Source organism: Python bivittatus, unplaced genomic scaffold (genome assembly GCF_059951505.1).
Source record: "Python bivittatus isolate LINGU-HERP-01145 unplaced genomic scaffold, Pbiv_v1 ctg000080_np1212, whole genome shotgun sequence".
Classification (NCBI taxonomy): Eukaryota; Metazoa; Chordata; class Lepidosauria; order Squamata; family Pythonidae; genus Python; species Python bivittatus.
In genome coordinates, this window is record NW_028277035.1 from 80,638,364 (window position 1) to 80,655,699 (window position 17,336).

Below are 17,336 nucleotides of genomic sequence, written 5' to 3' on the forward strand. Positions count from 1 at the left end.
TTCAGACTAGCTTTAGAAAAAGCCAGATGACAAGAGTCATTATTGCTGAGGCACACTAGATAATTGAGAAAGCCAAAGAATACCCAAAAGAACTCAATATGTGCTTCATTGAGTATAGAAAGGCCTTCAACTGACAATTAGGACATTGAAGTGGTAGGTATCTTCTGCCTTTTAGGATCAACTATCAACAATAAAGGAACCAGCAGTCAAGAAATGCACTGCAGACCAGCACTTGGTAGGACAGCAATGAAAGAAATATTCAGGTGCTGTGATGTGCAGTTTCAAAGATCAGAATCATGCAGGCAACTGTTTTCCCTGTGACACTCTGTACATGTGAAAGTTGGATTTTAAAGTAGCAGAATACAAAGCGCATTTAGGCTTTTGAACTTTGATGTTGAAGAAGACAATGGATAGCCAAGAAAACAAACAAATGGATCAGGACAAATTAATCCAGTTCTTACTTGAGGCAGAAATGATTAGGTTCAAGTTATCAATTTTGGACATGTTATGCAATGAAACAGCTTTCGTGAGAGGTCTATTTTACTGGGACAGGTGGAAGGAAGGAGGAGAAGCAGACAACTAGCAGCAAAGTGGATGCACCAGAAAGGTCAGATTGAGACAGATCCTGGTCCCAGAGAAGATCTTTCTATGTGGTTGCTATGAGTCAACCCTCACTAGAGGGCATGTAATCAAAAAGTAATATAAATAAAATATTGCCATAATCAATCATGCCTAGCCTGTTGTATGCCGATTTTTTTCTAGCTAGATCTGAGAATCTGAACTGATTATAGAGGCTATTCCTAAATAAGTAACAGGAAAAGAAGTCCTTAGAATTTACAGAATGTCAGAAATTTCTGCTGATTTTGCTAATTTAGAGGGAAATTCCCAGAATTTGGCTGAGTTGTCTGTAGTTGGTATAGTGCTGGTCAGGTGTTCCCTTGCTTCTTGTTCTGGCTTGTGGCATGCAGTATATATTCTGCCTATTTCGCTGCTTAGATGCCCTTGACTGGCAAGGCAGGGCTTCCATTGCCTTCCTTGCCTATCTAATAGTTGTATTTATGGATATCATGAACAGACCAACGCTGTTTTCTGCTATTCATACTGCAAGTTGGCTCTTCCTACCATTACTTCTCCTAGGGAAAATTTTAATGACCTTACCTGAGTATTGGTTTCCACATTTTTCTTTCAGGAGGATTAGCAATAGAATTAGACATTTTTCCAGGACCCATCCTGCTAGACTTGCAGCTTCAGATACCATTCTGAAAATCCTAGTTTCTGTTATTAAGAAATTCTATTAACTTGCAGAGCAACAGAGAGAGGGGCAGAAACATGGTTTGTGAGATTCTTTTAATATATTAATCAAACATTATTTGCTATGCTTTGATTTTTCGGTGGTTTCATGATCTATTTTGAATCTTGTCAAAGGAGGATGTATGCATTTTTAAAAGGTTTTCAAAATGAAAAAAGTGTATGTACTGGGGAAGATGGCCCATAGAAAATACAGCTGGAGTTGGGAACAGGTCCTGTCCAGCTGGAGCCTCTGGGAAAAGTGCTGCCTAAGTTAGTTTGACTGGCAGATCCTAACATAACATCGCTCATGCAGGGGAATTATTTTTAGATAAGACAATAGACAGGCTGTTGGGAAAGTAGAACATTGGCAGAGTTAGCGAAGCAGTTAAGCTGGACCTCAGGTCTAAAATCCAGGGCTCAAAAGGCCAGGGAGGGCAGATGAAACATGTCCTTCACACTTGAGAAATCATGAACAGAGCAGGCCCCATCACCAGTTCTTCCACACACCGCATCTTTTAAAATATATAGTTTAGTCCAGTGTTTCTCAACCTTGGCATCTTGAAGATGTGTGGACTTTAAACTTCCCCATGCTGGCTGGGGAATCCTGGGAATTGAAGTCCACACAACTTCAAATTGCCAAGGTTGAGAACATTGGTCAAGGCAGCAGGACGCATATACTTACAGATCCTTATTTTATTCTTTGTTGCTCAAAGCGTTCTTATCCCTTTCCATATTCTACACATTTCATGTAAAGATGTTCACCACGAGTTTAGCAGAAACAACCTGAGTTTTATTTCTGCAGTGCTATGGGACTTCAAATTGTAAGCTGCCTGCACAGAGAGCATTTCTTCTGTTTAATCAAAAAGTGTTTATTAAAGTGTTGCTTGTTTCTTTGTTAATTGTTAGCAGTTCTGAAAATTGGACAGCAATGGAATGGGGCCTTTTAAAAAGGATGTGGAGTGGAACAAAAGATTTTGCATCCAGTAACTGCAACTATCTAGCTATACCATTGGATAGAATACCTTCAATTAAAAGGATCTGGCATCTCCAGTTAGAGGACTAGGTAGCAGATGGTCAATGGACTTAGGCTAAGATCCATCTTTCCCCAACCAGATGCACTCCATATGGGTTGGATTCCAACTTCCTTAATTCTGTTTTGCCAGCTAAAATCCAGACAAGACAGAGACCCAGTTGTGTCATTGGTCAGTAAGAAACCAAGCCCTAGTATTGGGGTTCAGCCTGTTTGGTATAGAGTTGAACCTCCTGAAAAAGAAGGTCCACAACTTGGGAGTGCTTTTTGACTCTCGGCTATCCGTGGATTCTCATGGGGTGGGGATGGCACAAAATAGATACACATCATGCAGCTGTCCCTGAGCTGGCAGACCTTCACATTTTTGTCTTATTATAATGAGGCTTGACTACTGTAGTGGATTCTACATAGGATTAATTCTGAGGGTTCTCTAGAAGCTTCAGTTAGTATACAATGCAACTGCCAGACTATTGACTGATGCATGATTCAGGAAGACTTGCACTGTTGGAAGTCCTGTACTGGTTGCCAGTTGCGTTTGGGTCACCATTTAAATTCTTGGTTTTTACCTTTGAAGGCCTTAAGCAGCTTGTGGTCTGTGGACTCGTGGAACTGGCTATTTCAGGATGAGCCTGTTTAGACATTATGATCAGCAGTAGAGCTCTCTTAAAGATGCCTTCACATTGACAGGAGAGGGCCTTCTCCTGTGTTACTCCCAAGCACTGGTGCATTCTGTGGAGTCCTTGGGGTTCTCTGAGCTTGGTTCTTTTCTTGCAAACATTTCATTACCCGGCTAGGTAACCTAGCCGGGTAATGAAACGTTTGCAAGAAAAGAACCAAGCTCAGAGAACCCAAAGGACTCCACAGTTCAACCCTGAGCTACACATATTCACCTCCATTGCTACTGGTGCATTCTCCCTGGGATTTGCAGCCAGTCCCCACATTTTCTGCTCTGGAAAAGAGTCAAGAACTTCCTCTTTAGCAAAACCTTTTCCATCTGAATTAAGTAATGGTGACTTTTAACCAGTTTTATCCTAGTTTAAACTTAAAAAAAAACCTATTGTTAACATTTTGAGTGGCCTTTGGATTCAAAAAAGCAGGAATTAATTATTATAATGAATAATTGTAATTATTATAATGAGGATTAATTTGGAAAAAAATATTAGGCTGTAGAAAACTACATCATATGATCTAATTTGGAAGACAGCATCAGAGATCTCCCCAGGAGCATTATAGAAATTTGGGTTGATAAGCTGTGGATTCATTAAATCAAGCTGTTTCTAAGAGACCCTGCAGCATTTTCATCTTTGCTTGAGTCTTATGGGAATTCAACGCCTCGGTCTTTTTTCATGCAGCAACAATCACTGCCAAAAAGAAGGGCAGTGTGCAAGGCTTCTGTTTACCTGTTGTACCTGCAAGACACTGAATTAGTGATGGCCACTTCATAGAAACACTGACCACATTTGCACAAAGTGCTTAATTTAAAGTGAATTAACCTGTTTTCTGGATTCATGCAATATACTGAATCATAAACTAACCAAATGGGCTGAATCTGCACAACACTCTAAACCATTAAAAAAAAAAAAAAACACCTTAGCATGTTTACGTGAATGCAGATACATGGTTAAACGTGTCTTGCAAATGCACCTACTGAGAAGCACACAGGCTTGCCTGGGTTTTGCTCAGTCACAGTTTTGTATTCAGTGCTCTGCTGAATTCTTGTATATTTCTGAGCATAAGCTTTAAAACGCTGTGGGACTTGAGAGCAGGGTTTTTGAAGGATAGTCTCCCTCCGTATCGATTGCTAAGAAACCCGAGGGAGCCACTGCTGTTGTGCTCATAATCTGCTTGCGGACATCTCAAACTGGCAATTGAGGGACTTGGGTCTGACCCATCCTGTAGTCTGGATTGTAGAAGCTAAGATAGCTCGCCTAATTTATGCACATCCTAGCTCCCCCTCCCCCCACTTTGGCGAAAGGTTAAAAAAAAAAAAAATCAGTTTTACCTTCACTTTTCTTCCTTCTGCTGCTTCCCTGACCATGCAAAGCGGAGGGAAAGCGTGAAGGGCCAACGGAGAGGAGCGGGGTTTACGGACTGAAAAGGACCACCTGATTTGCATGTAAATAAATCGAGGCGCTTGGCCAGCCAATTCGTTGAACTGCCCAAATGCGCTTTGACTTGCTGACATCACACGGGCTCATTAGCATGCAGGCGAGGCGAGCTCTGCATCCGCGAGGCTCCTGAGCCCGGCGCGCGAGCAGGCGAGCCCGTCAGCCCGCCCGCCCGCGCGCCGCCTGCTCGCTCGCTCGCCCGTCCGCCCGCCCCGGGCCTGGGAGAGGCTGCTCCGAGCCGCTCCGATTCGGCGAGGGAGGGGCTCCCGGATGGACCCAGCCTTGCTGGCTCGAGCGGTCATTCGGTAAATCCGGACCGGAGCTGAGGCTCCGCCGGACTGCTTGGGATTGTCGGAAGAGGCAATCGATTTGTAGGGAAGAAGGAGCGGGGCGGGCGGGGTAAAGGCGAGAGAATCCCAACCCGGCTCGAATCCGGGGAAAGTGATGCTGAGCTCTCACGCCGATGCGAGCGCCGAGCCGCGGTCGCACTTCTCCCCGCCGCCCCGCTGAGGGGCTTGCACAGCAGATTTTTCCTCTCAAGCCACCCTATGCTTTTTTTTTTTTTTTATGTGCGTGCGTGCCTGCTTCCCGAGAGGCTTTTTTGACAAGAAGCCTGCTGTTGCTCATTTCAAGAAATCTCACGCTAGCGAATCCAAGGGTTCTGCAGGAAGAGAGAGAGAGAGAGAGAGGGAGGAAAGAGATACTTGACAATGCTGCGCTTTTTTCTGGGGCTTTGCGAGCAAGTCCGCCCCAAAGAAAAGTAAAGTCCGTTTGAAAAAAAAAAAAAGGCAGAAAGGAAGAATTCGTGGATTGTAGCGAGAACATCCCGACGTTTGGAGTTTTGAGGCACTGGGAACAGGTAAGAGATGCTGCTTGGTGAATTCGGTTTCTGGGGGTCTAGTTGGGAAGCCTTGCAGCCTTAGAATAGGAGCGAGTCATGTGACAAGTTGGAATTTACTTCTCACCCGTGCTGGTCCTTGATTGGGGTCTGTTTGGAAGGGAGCTTCGGATTCCGAAGGCGACCATGATCAAGGATGGCCGCTTAAGCAGGGCACTGCCAGATACCGTTCATGGCTGTCTCCGGTTCAGCTCTTGAGAGACGGGAGGGCAAAAGAGTTTTCGTAGCAGGAGCAGGGCTAATTTCTGCGAAGTGCCCAGTGTGCTGAAATACATCTTACAGCAGCCTTCCTCATCTTGGTCCTCTCCGACGGGCTGGGCTGGACTGCTGTGCTGGCTGGCATTGCCATAATTCATCTAGAAGGCACAGGTTGGAGAAGATTCTGTTACATGTGTGTGAGAGAGAGAGTGTGTGTGTGTGCATTCTTCTCTCATCTAGCCTGTTCACTTTTGTTTATTGAAAGAGTTCATTTATACCCAACCACCAGGAAGTCCTAATTTAGTGATGTTATATTCATTTACACAGTTAGTAACAAGCCGTGTGGTGGTGGTGTGGTTTTAACAATGTCATTTTACTGAATGGTCAGCTGTGCCCTGGAGTTCCTGAAGCTTAGGGAGGTTTTTCCAGTGGTTTGTTTGTCCTGCCTCCTCTCCTTCAGACCAGCTTCCCCAGCCTGGTTCTTGAGAATGCATTAGAATCAACTCCCGTTATTGCCAGCCTTTGAATTATGGAATGTGTGATTCCATCTTGAGGATGCCAGTTAGCCTAACTTGAAAAGCGCTCCTTCCAGGTACATTTAATCCAGTTGTTCCTTTTTAGTGGTCTGTCCTTAACTGATCCTGCTCTTCTTTAATGATACTTCCCGTTCCACAGGAACAGTGCCAGGAGGAGAGAGTATTCGGGTGTCTCATGCCAAGGGTTAGATGGGTGATCAGAAATACTTCTGTATTTCTGTTCTTTCCACTGGGGGAGAAAAGTATGTGCATGTTTCACATGATTGTTCAAGGATACTTTCCCTTTATCTTCTGTCTGGGGCCCCCAAACAGAATTATTTCCATTGGCTTCAGACGATGTCCCTGTTGTATCCAAACCATTCTTCCCTTGCATGTATTCACAGCCCTGTTCATCCCAAGGGATAGCAAATTTTGTCAACTATATTTAAAAGAGTCTGAAGTTTTCTGATATTCCTGAGCAGGTCAGCAACCCCTATAGCCATTTATGTTTTTTTTTTATCTTAAATATCAGGAGGGCTTAAACATACAGCCTTCCTCTACCTTGCAAATGAAGACTGTCCATGTTGTGGTGGTTTTTAAATCAAGAGTAGCGCTGAGGCTGTGGGAAGCGGGAGGGGCCCTTGTAAAACAATTTCCAAGAAGGATTGCCAGAGCAAACATTCAGAATGGAATGTCTAAGATGGTAAAACAGTTGGGAGGAAGACAAGTAACGCTGTAACCATTGCAGAGTGGTAGGAAAGGAGTCTGATGCTAGTAGAGGCTAACCAGAGGGTGGCTGAAGGCTTTGCTATAGTTTGTCATCGTTCTAATGCAACATGGCTTCCAAACAAGATTTTTGTGTCTGCTTCTAATTCAAGAATCTCCCTCACCTCATCCTCTGGAGTGCCAGCATTGGAATCCTCATTGCTTTGAGGATCTGAAGGCTGCTGCTTGTCAGGGTAGTGCGGCGAGATATCACTTTGGTTGTGTGCAGTTGTAGAACTCCCAACTTGCTTGAATTCCCTTTAGCATGAATGCACTCTAAAAGATTGCGATCTATTTTTTTTTTCTTTCCCCAGTGCTCTTCATTTGCAGATTTACATATGCATCAGCTTTGAAAATGTAAGCGCCTGCATGCTAGAGCTGCAAACAAGTAGATGGACTCCAGTTAGGTTGAAAATAAAATATGAATCTGAAAGATAACATCATGCATTCTTGGGGAGGGCGAATGGTTCTGTTTATTTAGCAATGGAGGAATCTACTGAATTGAGGTGATGGAATGCTATCTTGCTGATTTGGAAAGTATCATTAAAAAATGTGCACCACTGAGCATCGTAAGCCTTTAAAAGCTCACTCATGCTATACAAACTGTTGTGGAAATAAGGTATATCCATGCTCCCTAACATTCCTTCCTCTCCCCGCCCCTCCACCTCCCCCCACCCATCCGGCTGAAAAAGTGCACTTAAATGGTAGCATCTGCCCAGTGCATATGGTAATGTGCTTTGAATTGCTGTTAGGTATACAACAGCTCCTGCTACGTTTGCAAGGCTGTTTGAGGTTGCATTTTACAGCCCTCGCATATGAGAATTCTTAACGGTGCCCAGCTTCCAAAGTCAGGCATTCAAAACACTTGGGGCGAACATGGCACAAGATTATGAGAACAGCCAACAGGCGATATGTATGAATCATGGACTGATGGATGGACAGGGAGACAAGCAAATAGATATTATTCTCAGGTGTTTAGGAGTTACTCCCATTTGTGCTAAAGGGCTGAGCTAACTTCACACCCAACTTCATTGGTGGGAATGCTTTGTAAGTTTACAAAGTTTAAAGTGTGTTGCTTGAAACTTGGAAAGCAGGCTGAATGATCTCCCTCCACATCTGTAATTTCACTCTGCTTTCACCATCACCACCATTTGCCACAGTTATCCTGCATGTAAGCACAAGGAAAAAAAAAACAAGGATGGGGTAGAGAGCATCATTAGGAAGCCTTTTGTTCTACAAGATGCAGCCCCAGTTGCAATGGCAGCAGGCTCTGTTATGACACTGCTTTTGAAGCTGTCTGGCACAGACCTGCTAAGTAGGATGTTCTTTCCTGTCGCCAGTTGTGAACCCAATAATATCTTCCTTTCCAAATAGCAATAGTGCATTCCAGCTTCCCCCCACCCCAGCCCCACACAATTTCCAGATTATAACTGGAAAGGATACTGCTTTCAGATTCAGCTATCTCTGATTCAAGACTAAATGTAAAAGAATTTAACTAGACATTTTCTGGCTTTAATTCTGCTATTTGGAGAAAGCCTTTCAGTGCTACAGCCAAAGTCTTAGTTGTTTCCTTGGTCACTGGGCAATCAGTTCTACCGTAAAAAAGTGAAGGAATTAAACTCAGATAACCACAAGGATTATAGGGGATGCAACAAAAATGGGGGGGGGGGAGAGCACTAAGTAATCAAGTCTAATTAGAAGTAAGTCCAACTGAGTTCCATTGTGTAAGGTCAAAATCCATTTATTTATTTAATCATAAATATCTTAGATAGGATCAGGGCATATAGCAGAGGTAAGTAACCTACTTGTCTCCAGATGTTTTGAATTTCAGCCTCCTTGGACTCCAGCCAGTAGATCCAGTGGCCAAGGATCATGGATATTATAATCCAAAATGGGGATCAGCAGACTGCCTATGCTTGTCATATAGCAGTTGCTATACATGTAAGGTCAAGGTGCCCTTGAACTCCAAACAGTTTTCTTGGCAACAGTACAGAAGTGGCATTCCATTGTCTTTTTACAGATATGGCAGCAGATAAAATTCATTACAAACTTGTATTTCCTGGAAAGGAAGATCTGTTTGTTTTTGAAAAGTCTGGAAAATGAAAGAGCTCTCTTCAATTACCTAAGAATACAATATCGGAAGTAAACAAGTTCCCCACCCCACCCCTTCAGTCTTCCTTTTATGGAGGGATCATATTAAACTCTGGGTCATCTGCCTTTCCAGTTAATATGGCATAAAAATAGTTCATTGGCACCAAACGATAGCCAAAATAGAGACATTTGACAGGGCTTCAGAAGCTAGTGTTAATTGGTTTTGGAAAGTCATGTCAGTGAGAGACAGGTTGAAATCTTGTAGGAAGCTAATTGGATGCTGTTGGACCACTCATATTTCCTTAGAATGAGCTTCTTTCTATGATAGTAAAATGGACAAACCTAGGATTAATGCCTTCCGAAGATCATTTATTTATGTTACCCCCTACTGTCCTAACTAGTACTCAAGTCAGCAAAGAATTATCAGTAAAGGAGTCACAATAATAGCAGAGAGAACAGCCAAATTGGAAATGATAGCAGCAGTCAAAGGCAGTGCAAGTCAGAAAGTTCTCTGATGCATGTTTAAGCAATATGAATAATGTTCACAGGTCAAGGACATAGCCTGGGCAACAATGTTAAAAAAGTCTGATCTCACAACTCCCTTCACTATAGCACCATAGCATGGGCAATCAAGTATTGGACCTCTGATGTTTGCAATTAGGTGGGCAGATTTTTCTTTCGTGAAATACAGAGTTATACATAAATGATTGCAGTGCTTCTGATTAATGCTGTGAGATGAGCTGGCCCTCTTTTGGCTGCAGAAGGGTGAACTCAGGAGTCATGACATGTCACAATAATTGTGCTTCTCCTACCTTGTAAAAGATAACCCTTTTCTTAAAACTGTTTCTTGATCTCTTTCTACATCTCTAAACACGATCTGTAAATCTGCAGTATTTGAAGCTGTCCTTGTTTATCAGCAAACCTTTTGGGGCAGTGCAGAGTTTTGAAAGCAAGTTGCAGGTGTCATCTGTCTTGCCTCCTCACAAAATGACAGTTATGGGGAGTGCAATCTTTAGCAACAGACGAACTGATCAGATGGTTCTGACGTGCTCCTTTAGCCCTCCAGATTATATTACGTCGTTCTCCACACACATACAAACACACAAGCACCCAGTTATATGTACATATGTATATGTTTAGACAGTGTGTGTGTGTCTAAAACCACTGTAAAGGAATTAATTAGCCGGTGGCAAGATAAATATGCCATGATCTATCTATAATCAATATACCCATTAAAAATGGATTTTCTAACTTTTGGCCATTTAATAGTGAAATAATCTACAGTATGTATAAACTAGCTTTTGTTCTATGAGATATTGTTCTACTGTTGCCAGTTGCCATATAACCATATATTGGGCCAGCTTTTAATTGTATATATCTTTATCTTTCCAAGAATAAGTTATAACTACTAGGCTGCAATAAAAAAAAGGAAGTAAGGCATTTTTGTCTAATAGATTTTCATTTGGACCTTCAAACGCTGATAAAAGACCAAAGTGCGGTCACATAATGAATGATTACATTTTGAATAATTGCACTCCATTCTTGAAAGGTTATATTCGAAAATGTTTGAATAGCTGAACATTGCCACCAAAGATGATAGTAAGTTTCTTCCTGTGTACAGTTTGTTCACCAGCACCTCTTAACTTACTGAACCATATATCTGATTAAACATAATAGAGGTTAAATGCCATCTGTGTGCAACCTTTAATTATTTTCTCTTTGGCTGAAACTGATTTTGTAGGTTTAACATACCAGATTAAAACCCATTTAGCTCCCCCAATGTGGGAATGTAAGTCCTTTTCCCAGGTTGCCATAACTTTCTTGGTAGTATATGTATGTGTAGAGCATACTGACTTACATATAGTAGAGATCAATCTTTTACAGGTTAAGTTGCAAGTAACTATCGGTTGTTGAATTTCTCTTAAAAGCCTACAGTATTTCTTTCAGTTTCAGTTTTCTAGGTTGCAATGAAATGAATCACTTGTAACAAGTTTTGTTTGATGTTAACTAAAAGATTACTGAAATGCTTCCTTAATGTAGGTTTACCATTGTTGTACAATTCTTTAAATTATATCATCTTATTTTCCCCCAGCCCTTAAACTGAGCATATTGTATTTATTTGTATACAAAGACAAAGGGTAATATGTGAATGGGAACAGAAATTTCAGGAGTCCATCGTCTTTTTCTTTCCACTGGATTGTCAACATGGGCAACACATTCTCATTTTCCCCCAGCATTCTTGTTTCTCCTATATTCTTAAGCAGTTGTGCTGTTATATTATTTGCTCCTCTTCTGCCAGTTCTATATGTAACCATGTTTTACTGGGATCATCTTGGGAGAAGGTAAGAGGGCAGATGATGTGTTGTGTGTCCTAATGTGCTTGCATGATGTGAATTGCATACTTGGGTCATAGGATGCAAAATGTCACAAGTATGTCCTTGACACAATGATGTTATGGCACTATGCAAACATCATTTTGACATTGTTGTAATTTTTCATGGATGCCTATGAAATCCTGCCATTGGAGTCTAAATAGTGATTTGACTCAAAATGATTCTAATTCATATTCTAATTTGGGTCTCTTAAGTGCCATCCTTGTCAGCTTTTTGCCTCTATGGATAAATACTTTCAAAAACTTTTCCCTACTCTTAAATCTATCTTTCAAAATATTAACTGGGAACATCAGAAACAGATATGCCAATCTCAAGAAAATACTGACAACCACTCTTCCTAACCCTGGGCATTTGGGTCATGTAATTAGTTGAGCTGTGTTGGTTAATGCTATTCTTTATAAGTTGGATTGTGTTTGTGGCCTTAGGCATTTTGTTTTTGTTAAACTGTTATTGTTGTTTTTAACCCCTGTATACCACCCTAAGTTGCTTTTGGGAGATGGGTGGCCTTTTATATTTTATACATAAATAAATAAATAAATAAATAAATAAATAAGACAACTGTAATTTGGCTCATTCTTTCATATCTATCCTTTTTGAATTTGTTAATCATGCATCATTAGAATTAAATAACTTTCTTGTTAATTTCACAATTAAATCCACAAAGAATAATTTGTGAGTAGACAGATAAGTAAAGTTGCTTAGTTCTTTCTTACCTTTTTTCAGGTGCATGAAAGCACAATATGTTAGATTTTTCCAAAGTTGTAGATAAGCTATTGACTGTGAGCTACAGAGAGACTAAGCTAGTCTTATAAGGCAATAATATATTATCTGCAAAATCCAATCTGGTGCTTCCTACTTTTAATTTTTATACCATGAATTTTATTATTTGAATGTACGATATTAGTGAGGGGCTCAGTAGCAATGGGAAAGAGTAAGGGAGATCATGGCCACCCTTGTTTTATGCCTCTACTGGATGAAAATCCTAGTGTTCCTTGTCTATGAACTTTTTATTAAAGCTGTATAAAGAAAGCGATACATAAATAAGCATGTTCTCCAAATCTTGCTTATCTGCTAATTATTTTATGAAGGCCCATCAATGACTTTGGTGGCATCTAAAGAGGTAAGAGCATAGTTTTTCATTTCTAACTAATCTTTAAGGCTTTGCACAGTTAGCTATTTGCTTTTCCATGTGCTATCAAACAAAATAAGAGCAAGGTCTTTAACTGGAGCAGAGGGGAATCTCCAATAATCCTTGTTTTGGATTATTGTATCCATAGAAGATTTGGTTGGGTTGTTTGCTTTAGCCAAGCCAATCCTTAATAAGGGAGAATTGTTTGTAGAATAAATATTCAGCAAGTAGAACTTAAATTTCTCCAGTCTACAAATCAGATCTTTTTGCTCTTCTGCTGGTAAGATTCCAAAGACATCACACTCCCTAGGAGTGATATATCTAAGCCTTTCTTTAAAAAACCATTAAGTGAAATTGGAGATTTGACATTGGTTTAACTGTATTAATAGATACAGTTAATCTTTTTGGTATTGTGCCAGTTAAGGCTGAATGTATTGGACAAACATTCCAATCACATAAAATACTAGTTGGACTAAATTGAAAAAAAAAAAGACAAAATGGGCCTCATTTTCATTAACATGGTAGGAATGGTTGAATGGCTAAATGTTAAAAGAATCCTTGTCTCTTGTGATATACTTAAGGGGCCCTTAGAATTAATCAAATCAGTGTAAAGGCATTCGTATCCAGAGAGCTGGCTCAGAGATCATCCAACAATGCTTGCTTATATCATTAGATACATTCTTCAACATCAGCTGATTATGGTAAGCAGTGTCAAGTCTCCTTCCATGGAGCTGTGATTCACTGCCAGCTAAGCAGATAAGGTCCCAATAAACATCATAGTTCTCCTTATTCCTTGTGAAATCTCTAGGAGTATTCCCCAATGAATGGGAATTGAAATATTTCTGATCTGAACTTACCTGATCAGATCTAAAGAGGTCCAGTTTCTTGCTCAAACTGTTAAAACCATAGTTGCCACTGTTAATAATCATTTGTAAGTTAATAACATTATTTTCATTCCCAATCAACAGTATAAATACTAGTATATAAATACATGAAATGCAGGTACAGACTGTACAACCAACTTGCAGATGCTAGACAAATCTGCAGTAATCTTTTGGCTGGCTTTATTAGCTTACCACACAGAGCCTAGATAACATGTCGGGAATAACAGATTGCTTATCTGAGTTTTAAAAAAATATGAAAATCCTCTGAATGTCCAGAAAGAGAATATAAAAGAGGCAACCAATATATCTCTATAAAAAATGCAATAGTCTGGACAGTCATATCTCATGGATGGTTTAATTGGTTTTCCTGCACACTGCAGAGGGTTGGCCTAGATTGGGAGGTTTCAAACTTTTTCAGGCTGTGGAATCTGCTAGTTTAAAAAACAAAAAGCTCGTAATAGAAAATTGGCTTCATTTGAGTGAACTTATTTTTCCCCCTTTGTCTCTCGCAGAACCTCTTCAAGTTCTCTCAGGAACCCTGGGGGTCTACAGAACACAGTTGGTAAAACCCTGCTGTAGATTATTCTTGTGTGCCCTTCTAACTCTAGAAGTTGATGGTTCTGTGATTTATTCTTCGAGCATGGGACAACTGTTTCAGCAGCTCCAGAGCCACAAGGAAAAATGCATTCATTAAAAGGCAAATTCTTAAATCTGCCATCTAAGGAAACAGATGGCAGGACGTGAAAGGATGCCCTGGAAAATGCTTTCCAGGATTTGGGGATGAGTAAAACAGTATGACAACAGGCTAGTTCCTGGCTGAGATTCAGGCTCCTGTATTTTAATTTAATTTTTTATTTTTTTTACCTAATTCATTTCTGATCCTTTACAGCCAAATAGTCTAGCACTGTCGCTGCTCGTGGAAGTTTTGGGGAAAGACAATATGACAACACTTTCCCTAGAAGAGCCTTCATCCAGTTCAGCTGAAAGTTATCAATAAATAACATAGGAGCCAGCCCAGGTGGGAGGATTTTTAACTTTAACCAGCAGTTAAACATGGCCATCCAAATTCTTCCCTCAGCACTCAGGAATCCAACACCCAAGCAAAAAGCTGTACTGGAAAAATATCTGGGAGCTTGAAAGAGGGCTCTGAAACATTAGCATTATATTCTCTCAAACCCTAGCCTATTTGTAGCCTTACCAGGGCTCTGCAAAGAGGTTGGGGTGGCAATTTTTCCATAAACAGTTTTAGAGTTGTGGTAGAAAATGGCCTTATTTCAAATAGAGATAAAGACATTTGCTATTGTGTTCCATTAAAGTTCTTTTTCAAGCTTCTGATCTGGAGTTTTTAACTGAGAAGGGAGAACTTCCCTGTAAGATGTTTCTCAGTCAGTCACTTTTCTGAGGCCCAAAGTCTAGGACTGTAGGATTTTCAATAGTTGCAATATTTAGCATATTATCCTTGTTTGGAGACACAAAAGTACTTCAGAGTTTGGCTGGTGTGGGTCTTCCGGGCTGTGTGGCCGTGGTCTTGAAGTCTTGTTTCCTAACGTTTTGCCAGCACCTGTGACCGGCATCTTCAGAGTTCAGGAGCACAGACAGGAGCAGTTCTCTCTCTGCCCAGGGCGAAGTGACCCTTCTGTGGGTATTTATAGAGATCTGGGGGCGGGGGGTGGGGGGCGGGGGGTGGGTTACTGAGTGGCTGCTTGTTTTGGAGTCAGCATCTGTGTGTATTTTCCTGGGGATTAGGCAGGGTTTTTCTTCTACTGAATTGTTAACGAGGGGCTGCTGGGGGTGATTAGCAAGTTCATTGTGTGAACTGTTCACATGTCCTGGTGGTTGAGCTGAGTTCGTTGACCTTTTGCAGGCTGTATTTTTCAGGATTGGTAGCCAGGTTTTGTTGATTTTTAGACTCTCCTCTTTTTTATTGAAACTGTGCTGGTGTTTGTGAATCTCAATGGCTTCCCGGTATAGCCTGGTATAGTGGCTGTTGGTGTTGTCCAGTATCTCTGTGTTTTCAAATAGGATTTTGTGTCCAGTGTGCTTGAGAGCATGTTCAGCTACTGCAGATTTTTCTGGTTGCTGTAGTCTGCAGTGTCTTTCGTGTTCTTTTATCCTGGTATGGATGCTGCGTTTTGTGGTCCCGATGTATACTTGTCCGCAACTGCATGGTATGCGGTATACTCCTGCAGCGGTGAGGGGATCCCTTTTGTCTTTTGCTGATTTTAGCACTTCTTGTACTTTTCTGGTGGGTCTGAAGATTGTTTGGAAATTGTGTTTTTCCATCAGTTTTCCCATGCGGTCTGTGACCCCTTTGATATAGGGCAGAAATACTTTATTGGTGGGTGGCTGTTTTTCTTCTTCAGTCGCATGTTGCTTTCTTGGTTTGATGGCTCTTTTTATTTCATTCTTGGAGTAGCCATTCGCTTGTAGGACCCAATTAAGGTGGTTAAGTTCAGAGTTTAGGAATTGGGTTTTGCAGATCCGATTGGCACGATCCATGAGGGTTTTGATAATGCCTCTTTTCTGACGTGGGTGGTGGCTGGAGTTTTTGTGTAGGTACCGGTCTGTGTGGGTGGGTTTTCTGTAGGCTTTGTGTCCTAATTTGAGGTCTGGTTTGCGTATGACCAACGTGTCTAGAAATGGAATTTGGCCATCCACTTCTTTTTCCATGGTGAATTGTATATTGGGGTGGATGCTGTTTAGGTGGTTCAGGAACTTCTGTAGGTCTTCTTCATCCTAACTCCAAATTGCGAAATTCATGGGAAGCCCCCTGAGCCCAGTCGTAGCAAATTTCTACATGGAACATTTTGAAAAACGGGCTTTAGAAACCGCACCCGTTACCCCAACAGTCTGGTTCCGATTTGTGGATGACACCTTCGCAATTTGGAGTCAGGATGAAGAAGACCTACAGAAGTTCCTGAACCACCTAAACAGCATCCACCCCAATATACAATTCACCATGGAAAAAGAAGTGGATGGCCAAATTCCATTTCTAGACACGTTGGTCATACACAAACCAGACCTCAAATTAGGACACAAAGTCTACAGAAAACCCACCCACACAGACCGGTACCTACACAAAAACTCCAACCACCACCCACGTCAGAAAAGAGGCATTATCAAAACCCTCATGGATCGTGCCAATCGGATCTGCAAAACCCAATTCCTAAACTCTGAACTTAACCACCTTAATTGGGTCCTACAAGCGAATGGCTACTCCAAGAATGAAATAAAAAGAACCATCAAACCAAGAAAGCAACATGCGACTGAAGAAGAAAAACAGCCACCCACCAATAAAGTATTTCTGCCCTATATCAAAGGGGTCACAGACCGCATGGGAAAACTGATGGAAAAACACAATTTCCAAACAATCTTCAGACCCACCAGAAAAGTACAAGAAGTGCTAAAATCAGCAAAAGACAAAAGGGATCCCCTCACCGCTGCAGGAGTATACCGCATACCATGCAGTTGCGGACAAGTATACATCGGGACCACAAAACGCAGCATCCATACCAGGATAAAAGAACACGAAAGACACTGCAGACTACAGCAACCAGAAAAAACTGCAGTAGCTGAACATGCTCTCAAGCACACTGGACACAAAATCCTATTTGAAAACACAGAGATACTGGACAACACCAACAGCCACTATACCAGGCTATACCGGGAAGCCATTGAGATTCACAAACACCAGCACAGTTTCAATAAAAAAGAGGAGAGTCTAAAAATCAACAAAACCTGGCTACCAATCCTGAAAAATACAGCCTGCAAAAGGTCAACGAACTCAGCTCAACCACCAGGACATGTGAACAGTTCACACAATGAACTTGCTAATCACCCCCAGCAGCCCCTCGTTAACAATTCAGTAGAAGAAAAAACCCTGCCTAATCCCCAGGAAAATACACACAGATGCTGACTCCAAAACAAGCAGCCACTCAGTAACCCAACCCCCCCCACCCCCCACCCCCAGATCTCTATAAATACCCACAGAAGGGTCACTTCACCCTGGGCAGAGAGAGAACTGCTCCTGTCTGT

At 41.5% G+C, this 17,336-nt stretch overlaps 1 protein-coding gene and 1 long non-coding RNA gene across 11 annotated transcripts in view; one reads left to right on the forward strand and one right to left on the reverse strand.

Annotated features, from left to right (window-relative positions):
* Nucleotides 1-4,497, reverse strand: part of LOC148216747 (uncharacterized) — a 65,762-nt gene extending 61,265 nt beyond the window's left edge. For 2 of the 3 annotated variants that reach the window (XR_015794969.1, XR_015794968.1), the window contains exon 1: nucleotides 4,323-4,425. This is a non-coding gene — a long non-coding RNA (uncharacterized LOC148216747). Of the gene's footprint in view, nucleotides 1-4,322 lie in introns of all 3 variants that reach the window. The other variant, XR_015794967.1, reaches the window with a different exon arrangement.
* Nucleotides 1-17,336, forward strand: part of PRICKLE2 (prickle planar cell polarity protein 2) — a 301,204-nt gene that overhangs the window by 158,094 nt on the left and 125,774 nt on the right. For 2 of the 8 annotated variants that reach the window (XM_088134398.1, XM_088134401.1), the window contains exon 1: nucleotides 4,671-5,287. The exons of 1 other annotated variant lie outside the window; for it this stretch is intronic. The gene's annotated coding sequence lies outside the window, so the exon portion shown is untranslated. Of the gene's footprint in view, nucleotides 1-4,670; nucleotides 5,288-5,416; nucleotides 5,696-5,823; nucleotides 6,117-17,336 lie in introns of those variants that run through there. 5 more of the 8 variants (XM_088134403.1, XM_088134400.1, XM_088134402.1 and 2 more) reach the window with 3 other exon arrangements.